Here is a 16,503-nt window from a genome sequence, read left to right as displayed (position 1 = left end):
TGCCCAGCTGCGCTCCATTTTCAGTGAAGTGGCATGTATGAGACTGGGCTTGAATGAGCACACATAAGGCACAAGTAAATTGTGTGAAGAAGTGGCCCACATGCCCACGGCCACTGCTCCTGCTGCACTGTCTTCTCCCTCTCAGCCCACACCTACAGTCTCATGGGGCATCCTCTATGACCAGCAGACTGGGGAAGAGAAAATTCAGTCGTGGTTTACAGCCTGGTTTACACAGGTCCCGTACAATATGCAGGCTCGGTGAAAACAGACTGCTGCAGCGCTGCAGCCCCTTTCTGGGATACCCTTGAAGAATAACAGTGAAGGAATAGCCTACCTTTTGGCAAAACCTCAAGCAGTGCACCTGGTTGCTCATTTTGCCTGGAAGGAGAAATGGCCAGAAGCTCTGCTAGTCTAGAGGTCTTAGTTCCAAAGGGAAAAATGTTTCCATCAGGAGACACAAAAATGTTTGTTAAATTGGAAGTTGAGGTTGTCATTTGGTCTTTTGGGGAATCTCATGCTTCTCAATCAACAGGCAAAGATTTGATTGCTGCTGCACAACGGAGATGTATTAATAATACAGTTAACTTTATAGCACAGTACTAAGTTACAGGATGTCAAAAGCAGAAAGGGAATATCACCCAAGAAGTTTGCATCCTCTTTTGTTTTTTAATTTATTTTATTTATTTACTTTTGGATGTGTTGGGTCTTCGTTGCTGCGTGCAGGCTTTCTCTAGTTGCAGCAAGAGCAGGTGCTGCTCTTCATTGCGTTGTGCGGGCTTCTCATTGCAGTGGCATCTCTTGCTGCAGAGCACGGGCTCTAGCTGTGCAGGCTTCAGTAGTTGTGGCATGAGAGCTCAGTAGTTGTGGCTTGTGGGCTCTAGAGCACAGGCTCAGTAGTTGTGGCACACGGGCTTAGTTGCTCCATGGCATGTGGGACCTTCCCGGACCAGGGCTCGAACCTGTGTCCCCTGCGTTGGCAGGCAGAGTTTTAACCACTGCACCACCAGGAAAGTGCTGCATCCTCTTTTGTGGAAAGTGTTATATGTGTTTTGGTTGTATGCAGGTTAATTGTGTCATGTTAGGTGGAAGTATGACTTTGTTATTATCTTTATTTGGAGCTTAAGTACAGTTAAGGATATGTGTAGGAATGTGGTTGCTGGGTCATCAATCTTTTTAATTCTAGCTACTGTAATGAGGGTGTAGAGGCATCTCCTTGTGGTTTTAGTTTGCAAATCCCTGGATGACAAAAGATACTGAACGTCTTTTTGTTGCTTATTGGCCACTTAAAGAAAATATTTATTTATTTAGGCTGCGCCGGGTCTTAGTTGCAGCATGCGGGATCTTCACTGCGGCACGTGGGCTTCTTAGTTGCGGCATGTGGACTCTTACTTGCGGCATGCATGTTGGATCTAGTTCCCCGACCAGGATCAAACCCAGGTCCCCTGCATTGGGAGCTTGGAGTCTTACCCACTGGACCACCAGGGAAGTCCCTTACTTGCCATTTTTATATCTTCTTCAGTGAAGTGTTTATTAAAATCTTTTGCCCATTGTTTTTTGGGTTGTCTTACTATTCACTTATAAGAGTTCTTTATATATTCTGGATTCAAGTTTTTTTGTCAAATATATTGTACTCCAAATCCCCCCTGCCATCTATGGCTTGCCTTTTCATTTTCTTTATGGTGTCTTTCAAAGAACAAAAGTTTAAAATTTTGATTAAGTTCAACTTATGAATCATTTCTTTTATGGTTCATGCTTTCTGTGTCCTAAGAAATATTTGCCTATGTCATAATCACAAAGACTTTTTTCTGTATGTTTTTATCTAGAAATTTACTTAATAGTTTTAGCTTTTACATTTATCATCCATTCTGAGTTACTTTCCTCAACGGCCTTCTTCAAGAGCTCCTGAGATCTACAGATACATCCCCACCAACCTCAAATCTAACAGTCAACCTTGCCACCTCCTTGGCCTCAATCTTAATCAATCTATCAAGTCCTGTCCATTAACTCCCTAAAAAGGACTCTTCTCTACCACCAGTCTACCTTGCTTTGACTGTTAAGGCAGCCTCCTAACTGGTCCCCTGCCCCGACTCACACTCCACTCCACGTTCAGTGGCCCATTCTGGCCACGCCAAGCTCTCATCCCTTGGACATAATTAAGTCCCTCCAAGTCAGCCTTCAGATTCCAGCTGGAAAATCCTTGCCTGAATCAATCTCCTTCCTTCCTCCCCCTAATACAGGCTCTCTTAGCACCATGCACCTCTCAGAAGAGATTTTACTATTTGCAAATTTTAATTTTTTTGTGATCCTCCCTTTAACGTTTTCCTTCTCCACGGGTTCTAACTTCATGACTCTTTATCCCCACGTTGTACTTCCAGTAACTCATACAGGGCCTAGCACACGGAAGGAGCCTCAATACATAAGCGATGAACGAATAAATGAATTAGGAAAATGCAGTAATAAAGGGGTAGGCTGATAGCTGCTTGTGTTCCCTTGAGTGGTAAAAGCGGACGTGAAATAGTAATAAGCCCCTGCCAGCAGCGGCCGAAAACCTGCTGGATCCGAGGAGGAAAGAAGGCCTTACGATTGAAGGTAAGCAGAACAGGTGAGGGACCCGGAGCGGCGGTCAGAAATCCGCTCACACCTGAGCTGCCGTGGCCCTTCGCTCTCAGAAATCGGGGCCAGGCCAGAGGAACTCGGTTCCCATAGCTGTAGGCGGTGAAGAGCTAACCTGCAGCGAAACAGCCCAGGCCCCCGGCACCGCGTGGGTGGGCGGGGCCACGTCTTTCGGGGCCGTGCCCCCCCTGCAGCGTGCGCGCGCCCGCCGCCGCCTCGCGCGTGCGTCGCCTGCCGGGGGCGGAGGTTGTGGGTGGTGGCGGCGGGCGCGCGCGCTCTCGCCTCCTCGCGCCGGTTCGCGCTCCCGTGCTGGGACTGAGGAGGCTGTGGCGACTGCGGCGGCTGCGGAGGCGGCGGCTGAGGCGGCTGAGGCGGCGCGGGGGGAGGGCCGGGAGGGGGGTGGTTGGGGGGGGATGGACCGGGCTCGGCGGCCGCAGCGGCAGGAGCCGGTGCTTGAGCGCGAGCGACGGCGCTGGCGGAGACGCCGGCTGCTCCTCCCCTCCCCGCCGGTGAGTGAGTGCCCCCGCCTCCGACGCTGGCGGCGGCGGCCGCGGCCCCTCAACGGCCCCTGTGGCCCGGGAGGGGAGAGTTGTGAGGGGAGCGTGGCCGGGCGGCGCCGCCGACGCGGCCCGGGCCTCCCGCTTGCGGCCTGGGGCGGGTGGGACCCTTGGTCGCCACCGTTCGGGGCTGAAGCCCTGGGCCTAGGGCTCAACCCCCAGCATCCCTCCGGGCCTCTTTCCTCTCCTGGCCCGTTCCGCTGTCATTTTGACCCTGGGGTTTCTCTCCCCTCCCCTTCGCCTCGCCCCCTTCCCAGCACCCCATCCAGGGCCGAGGGGAGGGAGGGACGTGTGAGGAGGTGGGCCGAGGCCCGAAGGACTGTCTGGAAGCTGGCTCTAGGGGGTCGGGGATCCTACGAGCCCTCGCTTGCCCTGGCGTCCCTAGAAGTTGGCCACTGGGGCTTAGCCGTTGCCACCTGAAAGCAGTTTTGCACCTTTTGTTTTGATTTTGAACTTGTCGTTTGAGGGGAGGAGGGAGCCGGCAGTTCTGGAAACGGGGGGAATTGGTGGTGCGCGGTGGCATGCGAGTCTGGGCTGGGTCCCAGGTGCCTTTTATTAACCCTTTTAGGAAGGGAAGAGGGGCTCAGTGAGTTGCACCTTCTCTAAAGGGCCAGAGATCCATTTATAGCTTGCAGACCCCAGCTTTTTCAGCTTAAGCAAAGGTATGTTTAGTGTTTGTCCAGGGGTTGGTTTGGTTCATCGCTAACATTGATGGTGAACATCCCCCAGGTGAATCTGCAGTAGTTTCTTGAAGCAGCCCACTTAAACTGTTGGCTGATTTCCCCTCTCTTCTTTGGTGACACTTTACACATTAGTCTTGGTAGATCTTAGCCAGTGCTTTTGCAGGCTGCCTTTTCATCCTGACTTGTCATAGAGGAAAGGAAGATGAACACACACTTGTCTTAATCCAAAATGGTTGCTGTTAAGTCTGACATACTTATCAGAGGTACCTGTACCATAAGCATCTCTATGAAAGGTCTGAATTCCTAAATTAAAAAGCAGGTAGCTGCTTTAGAATAAAGCAAAACTTTGATTTGTTTATGCCGTCTGACCAGTATCTTACATTTGGAAGTTATTGGCTAAACCAAATCCTTGTCTTTGAAGTACCTGTGTATAGAAATTGTTGCAAAGCCTGGAAGGAGAGAACCTTATGAAAATGTTAATGTGTTAATGACAAGATTCCTCCAGGAGGTAGATACATTTTTTTCTCCACTTGTATTGGAAGAGTGAGACTTGGATTATGAGTAGGTGGTAGTTTTACTAGTGTGTAACAAATGACGCTTATGGGTGGGATTTTAATGCAACAATACCTTGTCCTCTACCGACAGAGTTGACTTGTATTTTTTTTTGAAATCACACACCCACTCTCTGGCTAGTATAGAAAGATTATAAAGCTGCTTCTGGTCTGTGGGCGGTAACCTTTTAATTTCTGAAGAGTTTTCAGCTGCTTACAGAATAGAATGATGATCAGCAGCATAGGAAGGATTCAGATATTAAAAATTCATTAGCACGTGATCTAGATCTATTAAAATTATGAGTATTTATTAAGCTTTGGCATGGTGTGGCTGCTGTGTACCAGGTATAGGAAATGAGATTTCTCAGAGTATTTGCATCTTATGATAAACAGAAGCACAGTCAGCTGACAGTGTTGTGACACCTTACAGTAGTTGAGAGAATCTTTTATGAGCACAAAAAACCTGTACAATTTAATGAAGAAACCCAATAACCTGGACTAATTGATGACCACCATTACTTTAAACTCTTTGCTCCCCTCTACTGGAATATTTCCCCTTTTCTTTTGCCTGTCATATATGTACAAAACCTATAATGGCTGAAGGCTTAAGTTTGAACTCCTCAGAGTGGTATTTATGGATCACTCATTAATTTATCAGTCAAGTATTTGTTGAGCCCTTATTTTGTTCCAGGATTTTTTTCTAGGTAAGTACTGAGCAACAGTGGGGGGCAGAGTCCCTGCCCTCATGGAGCTTTATTCTGTGTGTGTGAGAATGAGGATAGCAAATAAGCCAATAGAGATAATTTCAGGTAATGCTACAAATTAGTGATTAGCAAACTTTTTCTGTAAAAGACCAGAAACTAAATATTTTAGGCTTTATGGGCCATACAGTCTCTGTTGCACCTACTCAACTGTCTTGTTTTAGTGCAAAAGCAGCCACAGGCAGTACAGTACATGAACGAGTGTGTCTGTGTTCTCATTAAACTTTGGACGTTGAAATTTTAATTTCATACCATTTTCCCGTGTCACAAAACGTTTGAATTCTGCTTTTTGATTTTTTTCAACCATTTAAAAATGTAAAAACCATTCTTAGCTCATAGGCCATACAAAAACATGGGGCAAGCTGGATTTGGCCTGTGATCTGGCCCTTTAAAGAAAAAGTTTGCTGACTCCTAATGTGAACCATGAAGAAAATAAAACAAGCTGATGTGACAAGTGAGTGACTGGTGGGGGTGGTGGGGAGGCCTCAAAGAGGAGAAGATGTTTGAGCTGTGGCCTAAGAGATGGAAGAGCTTTCCTGGCAGATGAAATAGCAAATACAGGCATCTGCTGATGGAAATGAGCTTCTGTGTTTCCCCAGCATTGGGCTTTTCCACATACCATGTCATTCTTGCCTTGGTGTCTTTCTTCATTTTGTTGTTCTCAGCTAGATTGCCCACCTGTCAGGTTTTAAAAGTCTCCCCATTATAGAATCTAAGATTTGGAAGAGATTTTAGCTTCTTACCCAATTGCTCTCTTCTCACATGTTCTCAGTGATTTTTCAGCCTCTGTTTGAACACCCTTGATGACAGAAAATTCATTACTTTGAGGTAGCCCATGCCATTTTTAGATAGCTCTGATTGTTGTTAGAATGTTCTTCTTCATGTTGCAGTAGGAGTCAGCCTCTCTACCTCCTTTCCCTGATGCTGCCTTACAGTGCCCATGGAATAAGCCTGAGATGGGGCTGCACCTCATCCACAGGATTTGGCTCTAAAGTCAGTGCTTAAGACAAAAATTACATAAGATGAAAACTGTATTTGAAAATCCCTTAAATTGTTTAAAAAGCGCAGTGTGCATGTTTTTGCATTTATAATTATTTAGTTCTTAAGCATTTTACAGACCGAGAGCCACTAAGCTTGACTGAAGGAAGGAGCAAGAGGGAGAAAATTATGTAGATATGTAGGCCTTCAAAAAAATTTTGCCTTTTAAGAGCTATCAAATGCTTATCAGAGAGTGGGGGATGGTGGGGAATTTTAATGTGTTCCTGCTTTCTTGCAGGATTAATTTTACTGTATTTGTACATTGAGACTGTTAATGTATAAATACAAAACATTAATAAATGTTTATCGATATGTTATGAATATTAAATGAGATAATATGTATGGAAGCACCTGGCACATGGTAAGTGGTCAATAAATGTTTGCAGGATTTGAATCGAAGTTTCTGCTTCATTGGGCTCACATGCACACTGTCCTCTGAAAGTTGTAGAGAAGAACTTGGCCACCTGCTTCCTGTCTTTCCAAATTGGCATTTCCTGTTGTGGCTCTGTAGAGCAGCTGTCACTCTCTTTGTCCTTGAGTGTTGGTCACATTTTACCAGAGGTCAGCTAGTAAGTTAAATGGGCATATGATGTAACTCTGTTAGTTCTGTTACATGACCCTTGAAGTATTTGAACACTGCTCTTATGCCTCTTATTTAAGTCTTCACTTTTCAGGGCTAAATACTTTCATTTCTTTTAGTTTTTCCTTGCTTCTTCACCCTTCTGTTTCTTGTAAGTGTACCAATTTATCATCGTTCTTTTTTACTTTGGTACCCTGAAGTACATTTTAAGGTACAAACTTAAGTTTTACCTCCTTGATGAAGTTTTCCCTTACACTTGTAGACCTTCTCCATATTCCTAAATACTTATATCTGTATTTCTCAATTTAATATTTTCTTACTTTTGTATTTTATACTTCTTTCATGAGCATGTATCTTACCTCACAATGAGACAACAAGCTTCTTGAGGGCCAAGACCATGTATAAATGTTTACAACTTTATAAAAATAAACTTTAAAAATAAATGTTTTAGGGGCTTCCCTGGTGGCGCAGTGGTTGAGAGTCCGCCTGCTGATGCAGGGGACACGGGTTCGTCCCCCGGTCCGGGAGGATCCCACATGCCGCGGAGCGGCTGGGCCCGTGAGCCATGGCCGCTGAGCCTGCGCGTCCGGAGCCTGTGCTCCCCAACGGGAGAGGCCACAACAGTGAGAGGCCCGCGTACCGCAAAAAAAATTAAAAAATAATAAATGTTTTATTTAGAGCAGTGTTAGATTTAGTGAATTATTGTAGAGATAGTACAGAGAGTGCCTGTCTATCCCACACCCGGTTTCCCACACCCAATTATTAACATCTTACATTAGTGTGTTACATATGTCACAATTAATCAATATTGATGCATTGTTACTAAGTCTATACTTTATTCAGAGTTCCACAGTTTTTTCTTTAATGTCCTTTTTTGTGTTCCAGGATCCCATTCAGCATGCCACATTACATTTAATAGTCATGTCTCCTTAGCTTCTCTTGGTTGAGGCAATATATCAGACTTTCCTTGTTTTTAATGACCTTGGCAATTTTGAAGATAACTGATCAGGTATTTTTGTAAAATGTCTTTCAATTGGACATTTGTGTGATGTTTTTCTAATGGTTAGACTGATGTAATATGATTTTGGAAGGAAGACCACAGAGGTAAAGTGCCATTCTCATCACATATCAAGAGTACATATGACTTACCAGTGTTACTGTTAACCTTCATCACTTAACTTGTGCTAGTGTTTGTTTTCTCCACTGTAAAGCTACCCTTTTGTGCCTCCCTTTCTATACTATACTCTGGAAGAAAGTCACTATGCATAGCCCACACTTGGTGAGTGATGAGTTATGCTCTACCTCCTTAAAGGTAGAGTATCTACATAAATATCATTGCTCAAATTGTCCAGCTTTGGCCACTGGGAGCCCTTTCAGTTGGCTCCTGTATCCCTCCCCTTTGTGTGTGAATACTTTCTTTTTGGCAACATAAAATGCTTCAGGCTCATCTTTTATATGTCATTCCTCAGTCGTACAGTCATTTTTCTAAGGAGCTCTAGTTCCTTGTGTTGGAAAATGGTATTTGAAACCAAGATTTGGGTGCTAGATGTGCTGGTTGCTACCAGAGTGTTGTTGCTTCTAGGCAGTCTGAGTGACAGAGCAAGGAGATGGGTGTATATATTAAGCTGTGTATATACACATATCTATAAATATTTCTGTATGTAGCCATTTGTCTATTAAGCTAAACATGAATTCATACTGATATTTCTAACGCTAATTCCTTACCACATGGATCATTGTAACCTCTTCCACTCCACCAGTGAGAAACCTGGCTCCCACCCTCTGGCATCCATTTACTTAATTCTTCAGTTCCAGTATTCATGTGAAGTGGTTTGAGAATTGTTAATCTGTCCCCCTGTGGCAAAATACTTTATCAACTAGAGTACAGTGCTTATGGATAGTTCCTTTTGCCTTTAGACTGATAGACTCCACTTATTTCCATCATTACTTAGGGGTCAGCACCTTATTCCTCCACCCCCAAATGAGGTTGTTTCATATGTGTAATAGATTTAGATTGTTTTATTGCATTCTACATTCCATGCTGAGATCTCTTTATCTCTCAAATGATTGTTTCAAAATTTGCACACATTAAGGTTTATTCTTTGTGCTTTAAAGTTCTATGGGTTTTGACAAACTTTTAATATCTTATATTCAGCATTACAGTGTCTTATAGAGTAGTTTCAGTGCTCTAAAAAACTTGTGCCTCACCTATTTAACTCCTCCCTCACCAGCCCCTGACAACCAGTGATCCGTGTACTGTCTCTATTCTTTTCTAGAATGTCAGTATATTAAATTTTTAAAAAGTGTTTTTGAAAGATTTTTATGAACACAGCATTTGGTTAAGTAGTGAGAGATACAGGTACTAAATAACTAACACTTAGAAAATACTTCTTTTTTCCTACTGAGGTAAAATTCACATAACATAAAATTCATCATTTTCACCATTTAAAATGTGTGGTTCAGAGGCTTTTAGTACATTCACAATGTTGTGCAGCCACCACCACCACCACTGTCTAGATCCAGAATATTTTCATCATCCCAAAATGAAACCTCGTATCCGTTAAGCAGTTCCTTTCCTCATCCTCTGGCAATCACTAGTCTGATTTTTGTCCCTATTGGTTTGTCTGTTCTGTACATTTCATTTAAATGAAATCATATAACATATGGCCTTTTGTTTCTGGCTTCTTTTACTTAATTTTTAAAAAATTTATTTATCTTTACTATTTATTTTTTGTTGGCTGCGTTGGGTCTTCGTTCCTGTGCACGGGCTCCTCATGGCGGTGGCTTCTCTTGCTGCAGAGCGCGGGCTCTAGACGCGCGGGCTCTAGAGCGCAGGCTCAGTAGTTGTGGTGCACGGGCTTAGTTGCACCGCGGCATGTGGGATCTTCCCGGACCGGGGATCAAACCCATGTCCCCTGCATTGGCAGACGGATTCTTAACCACTGCGCCAACAGGGAAGCCCTCTTTTACTTAATGTTTTTAAGGTTCATCTATGTTGTAGCATGTTTCAGTACTTAATGTCTTTCTTATGGCTGAATAATAATTCATTGTATGGATAGATCACATTTTGTTGAATCATTCATCAGTGATGGACATTTGCATTGTTTTCACTTTTTGGCAATTATGAATAATGCTGTTATGAACATTCGTGTATAAGTTTTTGTTTGAACATACGTTTTAAATTCTCTTGGGTTTATAACTAATAATATTTCTTTTGATAAATTTTATTTTTATATTAGGAGGACAGTTACCTGTTGGCTTACTTGGAGTAAAGTGCTGAAAGAATGCTACTTTCTCTTGCCATGATATTCATTATGAAATCACATAATTTTCCTTTTGTCTTTACAGAGTAAAGAATGTTGGTCCAGATAGGGTAACAGCAGTAGCTTTCCCCTAGAATTCTGTTAGAGGAATATCCTGAATTATGCTGTGTACCATTTAGTCTTTCTGAGAGTGAGATTCACTCACTGTGAAGTTGGATTATAAGATCTGCCTGTGGTCTCAAGGAATCTGAGTGTATGAATTGTGTTTAACATTTTGTATTCAGAGGGATAGTAGGCAAGATTCCCATTCTGTAGTCTGTTTGGCATCAGTGATTTTACAGAGGTTTTATTCTTACTAACCACATTCCCTCTGAGGTTTGGACTATAATAGAGTGGCATTAAATATTAGTGTTTTCTTTTTCCTATTTCAGCACCCAACCCTGAAGCTTTGTTTTGCTGTTACTGCTTTGACACCTTTGCTTTGATAAATTCATTTTCCTCAAGAAGACTTGGCAAATGTTTTCTTCTTTTGCCAATTTGGGGTAACCTGACCAATTTATTAAAAGCTAATATTGTTTTTCAGACTTCTTGGAAGCAAGGAACATTCTTTGCTGTCTTTGTAGCTTCTAAGTGACACTGGGGTTCCCTGGAGATGATGGAAAGTAGATAAATTATATATTAACTGCCATCATACTTTATTCCAGGGAACTGTCTGTAGGCAGGCCCTTTAAAAGGGTTTGTGTAATAGAACACTGGACTGGAACCAGGAATATTTTAATTTCACTTCTCTAAGAGACTCACTATTACTGGACAAATAACTTGTACCTTGGGGTTTCTTTCTATAAAAAAGATAATATTGACTCTGTAATTTACAGAAATGTGTGATGGGAAATGAGTTCGGTTAATCAAGGTACTTTATTTTGGAAGACAGGCATTTTGGAAGATACGTGTATTATGATATGTGTATCTTGTTAGTGTTAACCCTAACCCTTTATTTTAATAATGTAGGTGAATGTGCTATCTCATTGTAATTAAAGCCTTTGTCAAGTACTGTATGTGTATTCTATTTACCATTTCCAGTGCTCTTCATTTTTCTTTGTAGTTATAGACTTCTACCTGGTACATTTTCCTTCTGAAAGACGGACTTCTTTTAACATTTCTTGTGGTGCAGATTTGCTGGCAATGAATCCTTTCATGGATTTTTGTATGTCTGAAGAAGTCTTTAATTTGCCTTGATTTATAGAGGCTGTTTTCGCTGGATATAGAATTCTTGGCTGGCAGTCTTTTTGTTTGTTTGTTTTTTGTTTCAGTACTTTAGAGATGTTGCTTCACTGTCTTCTGGCCTGCATTCTTTCCAATAAGAAGTTGGCTGTCATTCTTGTCTTTATCCCTGTGTACATAATGTGCGATTGTTTTCTTCTGGCTACCTTTCATTTTTCTTTCAATTTTTAAAAATTCTGGTATAACATAAAATTACCATAACATAAAATTTACCATGTTAATCATCTTAAGTACTGTTCAGTGGTGTTAAGTACATTTATATCATTTTGTGAACATTACAGCCATCTATCTCCAGAACGCTTTTCATCTTGCAGAACTGAAATGCTATACCTATTAAACAATAACTCCCCATTCCCCCCTCCCTCCAGCCCCTGGCAACTGCCAATCTACTTTCTGTCTTTATGATTTTGAGTACTCTTAGTACTTCATATAAGTGGAATCATATAGTATTTGTCCTTTTGTGACTGGCTTGTTTCATTTAGCATAATGTTGTCAAAGTTCATGCATGTTGTAGCATATGTTGGAATTTCCTTCCTTTTTTAAGACCAAATAATATTCCATTGTAGGTATACACCACATTTAGCTTATCCATTCATCTGTTGTTTTCACTTGGGTTGTTTTGTTTGTTTGTTTTGTTTTCACTTGGGTTGTTCTTTGTTTTGTTTTCACTTGGCTTGTTTTTATGTTTTAGCTATTGTGCTTCATGCTGCTGTGAACAGAGATGTACAGATACCTATTCCAGATCTTGCTTTTAATTCTCTTGAGTTTATACCCAGAAGTGGAATTGCTGGATCATATGGTAATGCTGTGTTTAAATTTTGAAGAATTGCCATACTGTTTTCCATAGCGGCTGTGGAAAGGTGGAATGTTTTATGTTCCCACCAACAGTGCATAAGGGTCCCAGTTTCTCCACATCCTTGCCAACATTGTTATTTTCTGTTTTTGTTTGTTTGGTTTGTTTTGGGATAGTAGCCATCCTAATGAGTATGAGGTGGTATCTCATTGTGGTTTTAATTTGTGTTTTCTTTTTTTTTTTTGCGGTATGCAGGCCTCTCACCGTTGTGGCCTCTCCCGTTGCGGAGCACAGGCTCTGGACGCGCAGGCCCAGCGGCCATGGCTCACGGGCCTCGCCGCTCCACGGCATGTGGGACCTTCCCAGACCTGGGCACGAACCCGTGTCCCCTGCATCGGCAGGCGGACTTTCAACCACTGCGCCACCAGGGAACCCCTGATTTGTGTTTTCTTGATAAGTTATGTTGAGCATCATTCATGTGCTAATTGGCCATTCATATATTTTTGGATAAATGTCTTTTTCAAGTCCTTTGCCCATTTTGAATTGGATTTTTTTTTATGATCATTGATTTGTAGGCGTTCTTTCTATATTCTGGATATTAATTACTTATCAGATATATGATTTTCAAATGTTTTCTCCCATTTTGTATTCCTCTACCTGCTTTTAAGATTTTTTCCTCTGTATCTCTGATTTTAAGCATTTTGACTTTGGTTATTCCTTGTTGGAATTTTCATTTTCTTCATGTTTCTTGTACTTGGTGTTTATTGAGCTTCTTGGCTCTGTGGGTATATGGTCTTCATCAAATTTGGCAAATTTTTGTATATTATTTTTTCAAACTTCCTCCACTCCCATACACACCCAAGATTCTAATTATACGTATATTAGTAGGTTCCTTGAGTTTGTCCCATAGGTCACTGATGCTCTGCTCTTTTTCTTCTTCTTGTATTCCAGGTTTCATTTTGGATAGTTGCTGTTGTTATGTCTTTACATTCACTAATCCTTTCTAATGCATTGTCCCTGTCTTCTGTTAATGCCATTCAATGTACAGTTGACCCTTGAGCAGTGCAGGAGTTAATCCACATATAATTTATAGTTGGCCCTCTGTATCTAAGGTTCCTGTGCATCCTCGGATTTGACCAGCCATGAACTGCGTAGTACTGTAATATTTACCATCAAAAAATATCCATGTATGAGTGGACCTGTACAGTTGAAATCCATGTTGGTCAAGGGTCAATTGTATTTCATTTCCGCCTTCTATATATTCTATAATTTGTAGTGTGATAGAAATGTGGTGATATGGCAGGTATTAGGAAACACTACCTTAATTTGCCGCCAAAATATAACAAATTCTGTAAGATACCTAACAGGGGTACACAAAATCACCCTATGTGTTAAATTAACTTTGATGTCCCTCAGTTTCCACATTAACTTTGCTTTTCTGTGAGACCTAAATATGTATTTTTTGCATGATTATTCTGTATTTTTTGCTGACATAGACATCTGCATTGGTAGTTCTACAGTATTTGTTTTATAAGGCACTAGAGTGCTTTGGTGTTTTTGGCAATATTATTTGCCTATGTTTGGTTGTATGATATGACCATCATCTTGCAATAAAAAACATGAAATAGATTTCTATATTTTCTTTATTGCTTATTTATTATTAATCAGAGAGCTGGATTGCTGCTGTCATTGATAACCCCAGTCTGACTGGGCTAGGTCACTTGTGTTACCTCCATGTGATCTTCTGATGTTCACTATATCAACCTGAAAAATGTTGCAGAGTAACAACTGGTAATTGTTTGCTAGCCAGACGTTTGCATTCAGTAGTATTTTTTTCTCTTCTGGCTCCTCTGTTCCAACAGGTATTACTCTCTTGAGAGTAATAGACTCTTAAGACTCTCTTCTAGCTCCTCTGTTCCAGCAGGTATTACTCTCTTTACTCGACAGCACTTTATTAAGATGCTGACAGTTGGTGAACAGCTGCTCTTGAGCATAAGATTTAGAAGACAGTCTCCATCTTCCCAGATTAAATTTCTTTTTATATGGATCTTCTACTTCTCTGTCTTTTTATTTATTTATTTATTTATTTTTTGTGGTACCCGGGCCTGTCACTGTTGTGGCCTCTCCCGTTGTGGAGCACAGGCTCCGGACGCACAGGCTCACCGGCCTAGCCGCTCCGCGGCATGTGGGATCTTCCCGGACCAGGGCATGAACCCGTGTCCCCTGCATCGGCAGGTGGACTCTCAACCACTGCGCCACCAGGGAAGCCTTCTCTGTCTTTTTTAAAAATAAATTTTTGGGAAACATTGGATTACAACTGTTGATCCTCATCTATGCAAAGAAAAGAAAGCCATTGTGCTGGGATTTTGAGGAGGTATGTCTTTTTTCTTCTGTTGCAAAATTGCATCACTTAGGCACTCAGCAGTATGACATCATATTATAACGCTGACTCTTTCCTCAGTAGAACTCAGTTCTCATTTATTCCATCTTACTTTCTCCTATTCTTCCTTTTTTCTAGCAGTCATCATAGCTCAGTAATAACTTTATTTTTGTTTGGCTGCGCCGCGAGGCATGCGGGATCTTATTTCCTTGGGATTGAACCTTTGCCCCCTGCAGTGGAAGTACAGAGTCTTACACACTGGACCACCAGGGAAGTCCCAGGAATAACTTTCTTGATGTGCAATATAACAAGCTCATTTCTTTTTTTTTTTGCGGTACGCGGGCCTCTCACTGTTGTGACCTCTCCCGTTGCGGAGCACAGGCTCCGGATGAGCAGGCTCAGCGGCCATGGCTCACGGGCCCAGCCGCTCCGCGGCACGTGGGATCTTCCCGGACTGGGGCATGAACCCGTGTCCCCTGCATCAGCAGGCGGACTCTCAACCACTGCACCACCAGGGAAGCCCCTCATTTCTTATATTCTTGGTGAATGTCATTGGACTCTGGGTTAACCTTATAAAGTAACAGGAAGAAGCAGTCCGAATCCTTATTCCTCAACTTGAGGTTGTGACTTTAATGAGTTTGTTTGCTCCCATTCTGCATAGGCACTGGGTGGTTTGGGAAAGCTCACTGTCTTCAGCATAATATATGGCTATATGATTTTATAGTCTCGTTCAGTATCATTTGCAAGAGGAGGTGTGATATTGTAGAGTTTTGGACTAAATATTGAGAGACTTCAGTCCCAGTTTTGACATTATTATGGCCATACTTTGAGAGTTAAAGAGTGTTTGTTTTCTCATCTCTAAAATGTGTTATCGGTGCTTGCTTTACACAAACCTTATTGGATTGTTGAGAATCAGATGAAAAAATTTGGAAGACTGTTTTATCAATATAAAGGATTGTTATTGCATTGAGAGAGCTGTAGGCATATCTGTTTTATTTTCACTCAGAGACTCAGGTTTTATTTCTGCAAACTTTTTGATGGTACAGCCCAGTCATGAATCAGATTTTTTTTTAATTTCTTTTTTTTTACATCTTTATTGGAGTATAATTGCTTTACAGTGGTGTGTTTCTTCTTTATAACAAAGTGAATCAGTTATACATATGTTCCCATATCTCTTCCCTCTTGCGTCTCCCTCCCTCCCACCCTCCCGATCCCACCCCTCTAGGTGGTCACAAAGCACCGAGCTGATCTCCCTGTGCTATGCGGCTGCTTCCCACTAGCTATCTACCTTACGTTTGGTAGTGTATATATGTCCATGCCACTCTCTCGCGTTGTCGCAGCTTACCCTTCCCCCTCCCCATATCCTCAAGTCCATTCTCTAGTAGGTCTGTGTCTTTATTCCTGTTTTACCCCTAGGTTCTTCATGACATATTTTTTTCCCTAAATTCCGTATATATGTGTTAACATATGGTATTTGTTTTTCTCTTTCTGACTTACTTCACTCTGTATAACAGACTCTAGGTCCATCCACCTCATTACAAATAGCTCAATTTCGTTTCTTTTTATGGCTGAGTAATATTCCATGTATATATGTGCCACAACTTCTTTATCCATTCATCCGATAATGGACACTTAGGTTGTATGAATCAGATTTTTAAATCTCCATTTTTAATCATGGTTGGACATTAGTGTTTATAGTGCCTAATTATATAGTAGGTGCTCATTATATTATAAAAAGTGGATCTGTGTAATGTAATGCTGAGAAAATGTTGGTTTGTATGGTAAGGAACCATTTTACAAGATCTTTTGGGTAGTGTTTTGAAGAGAGACCTCATTTGTTTATTTTATGTCTTAAAAATATTTATTGAGTGCTTACTGTGTTCTAGGCACTGGGGAAGAAAACTGACAAAAATCTCTGCCTTTATAGAGCTTATTTTATATGTTATATGGGGAGATAGAATAAACAAAATAAATAAGTAAAAATACAGTTTTTTTAACCTATG

The 16,503-nt window shown here is 41.6% G+C and overlaps 1 protein-coding gene across 9 annotated transcripts in view; it reads left to right on the top strand.

Moving 5' to 3' along the window:
- The first annotated feature begins 3,001 nt into the window (after window positions 1–3,001).
- Window positions 3,002–16,503, top strand: part of TMCC1 (transmembrane and coiled-coil domain family 1) — a 219,858-nt gene continuing 206,356 nt past the window's right edge. For 7 of the 9 annotated variants that reach the window (XR_010947179.1, XR_010947180.1, XM_067755573.1 and 4 more), the window contains exon 1: window positions 3,002–3,122. The gene's annotated coding sequence lies outside the window, so the exon portion shown is untranslated. The remainder of the gene's footprint in view (window positions 3,123–16,503) is intronic. The other 2 variants (XM_067755568.1, XM_067755574.1) reach the window with 2 other exon arrangements.

Source organism: Pseudorca crassidens, chromosome 10, assembly GCF_039906515.1.
Source record: "Pseudorca crassidens isolate mPseCra1 chromosome 10, mPseCra1.hap1, whole genome shotgun sequence".
In the NCBI taxonomy this organism is placed as follows: domain Eukaryota; kingdom Metazoa; phylum Chordata; class Mammalia; order Artiodactyla; family Delphinidae; genus Pseudorca; species Pseudorca crassidens.
Note: the sequence above shows the minus strand (reverse complement) of the source record. Positions and strands in the feature narration are given on the sequence as shown.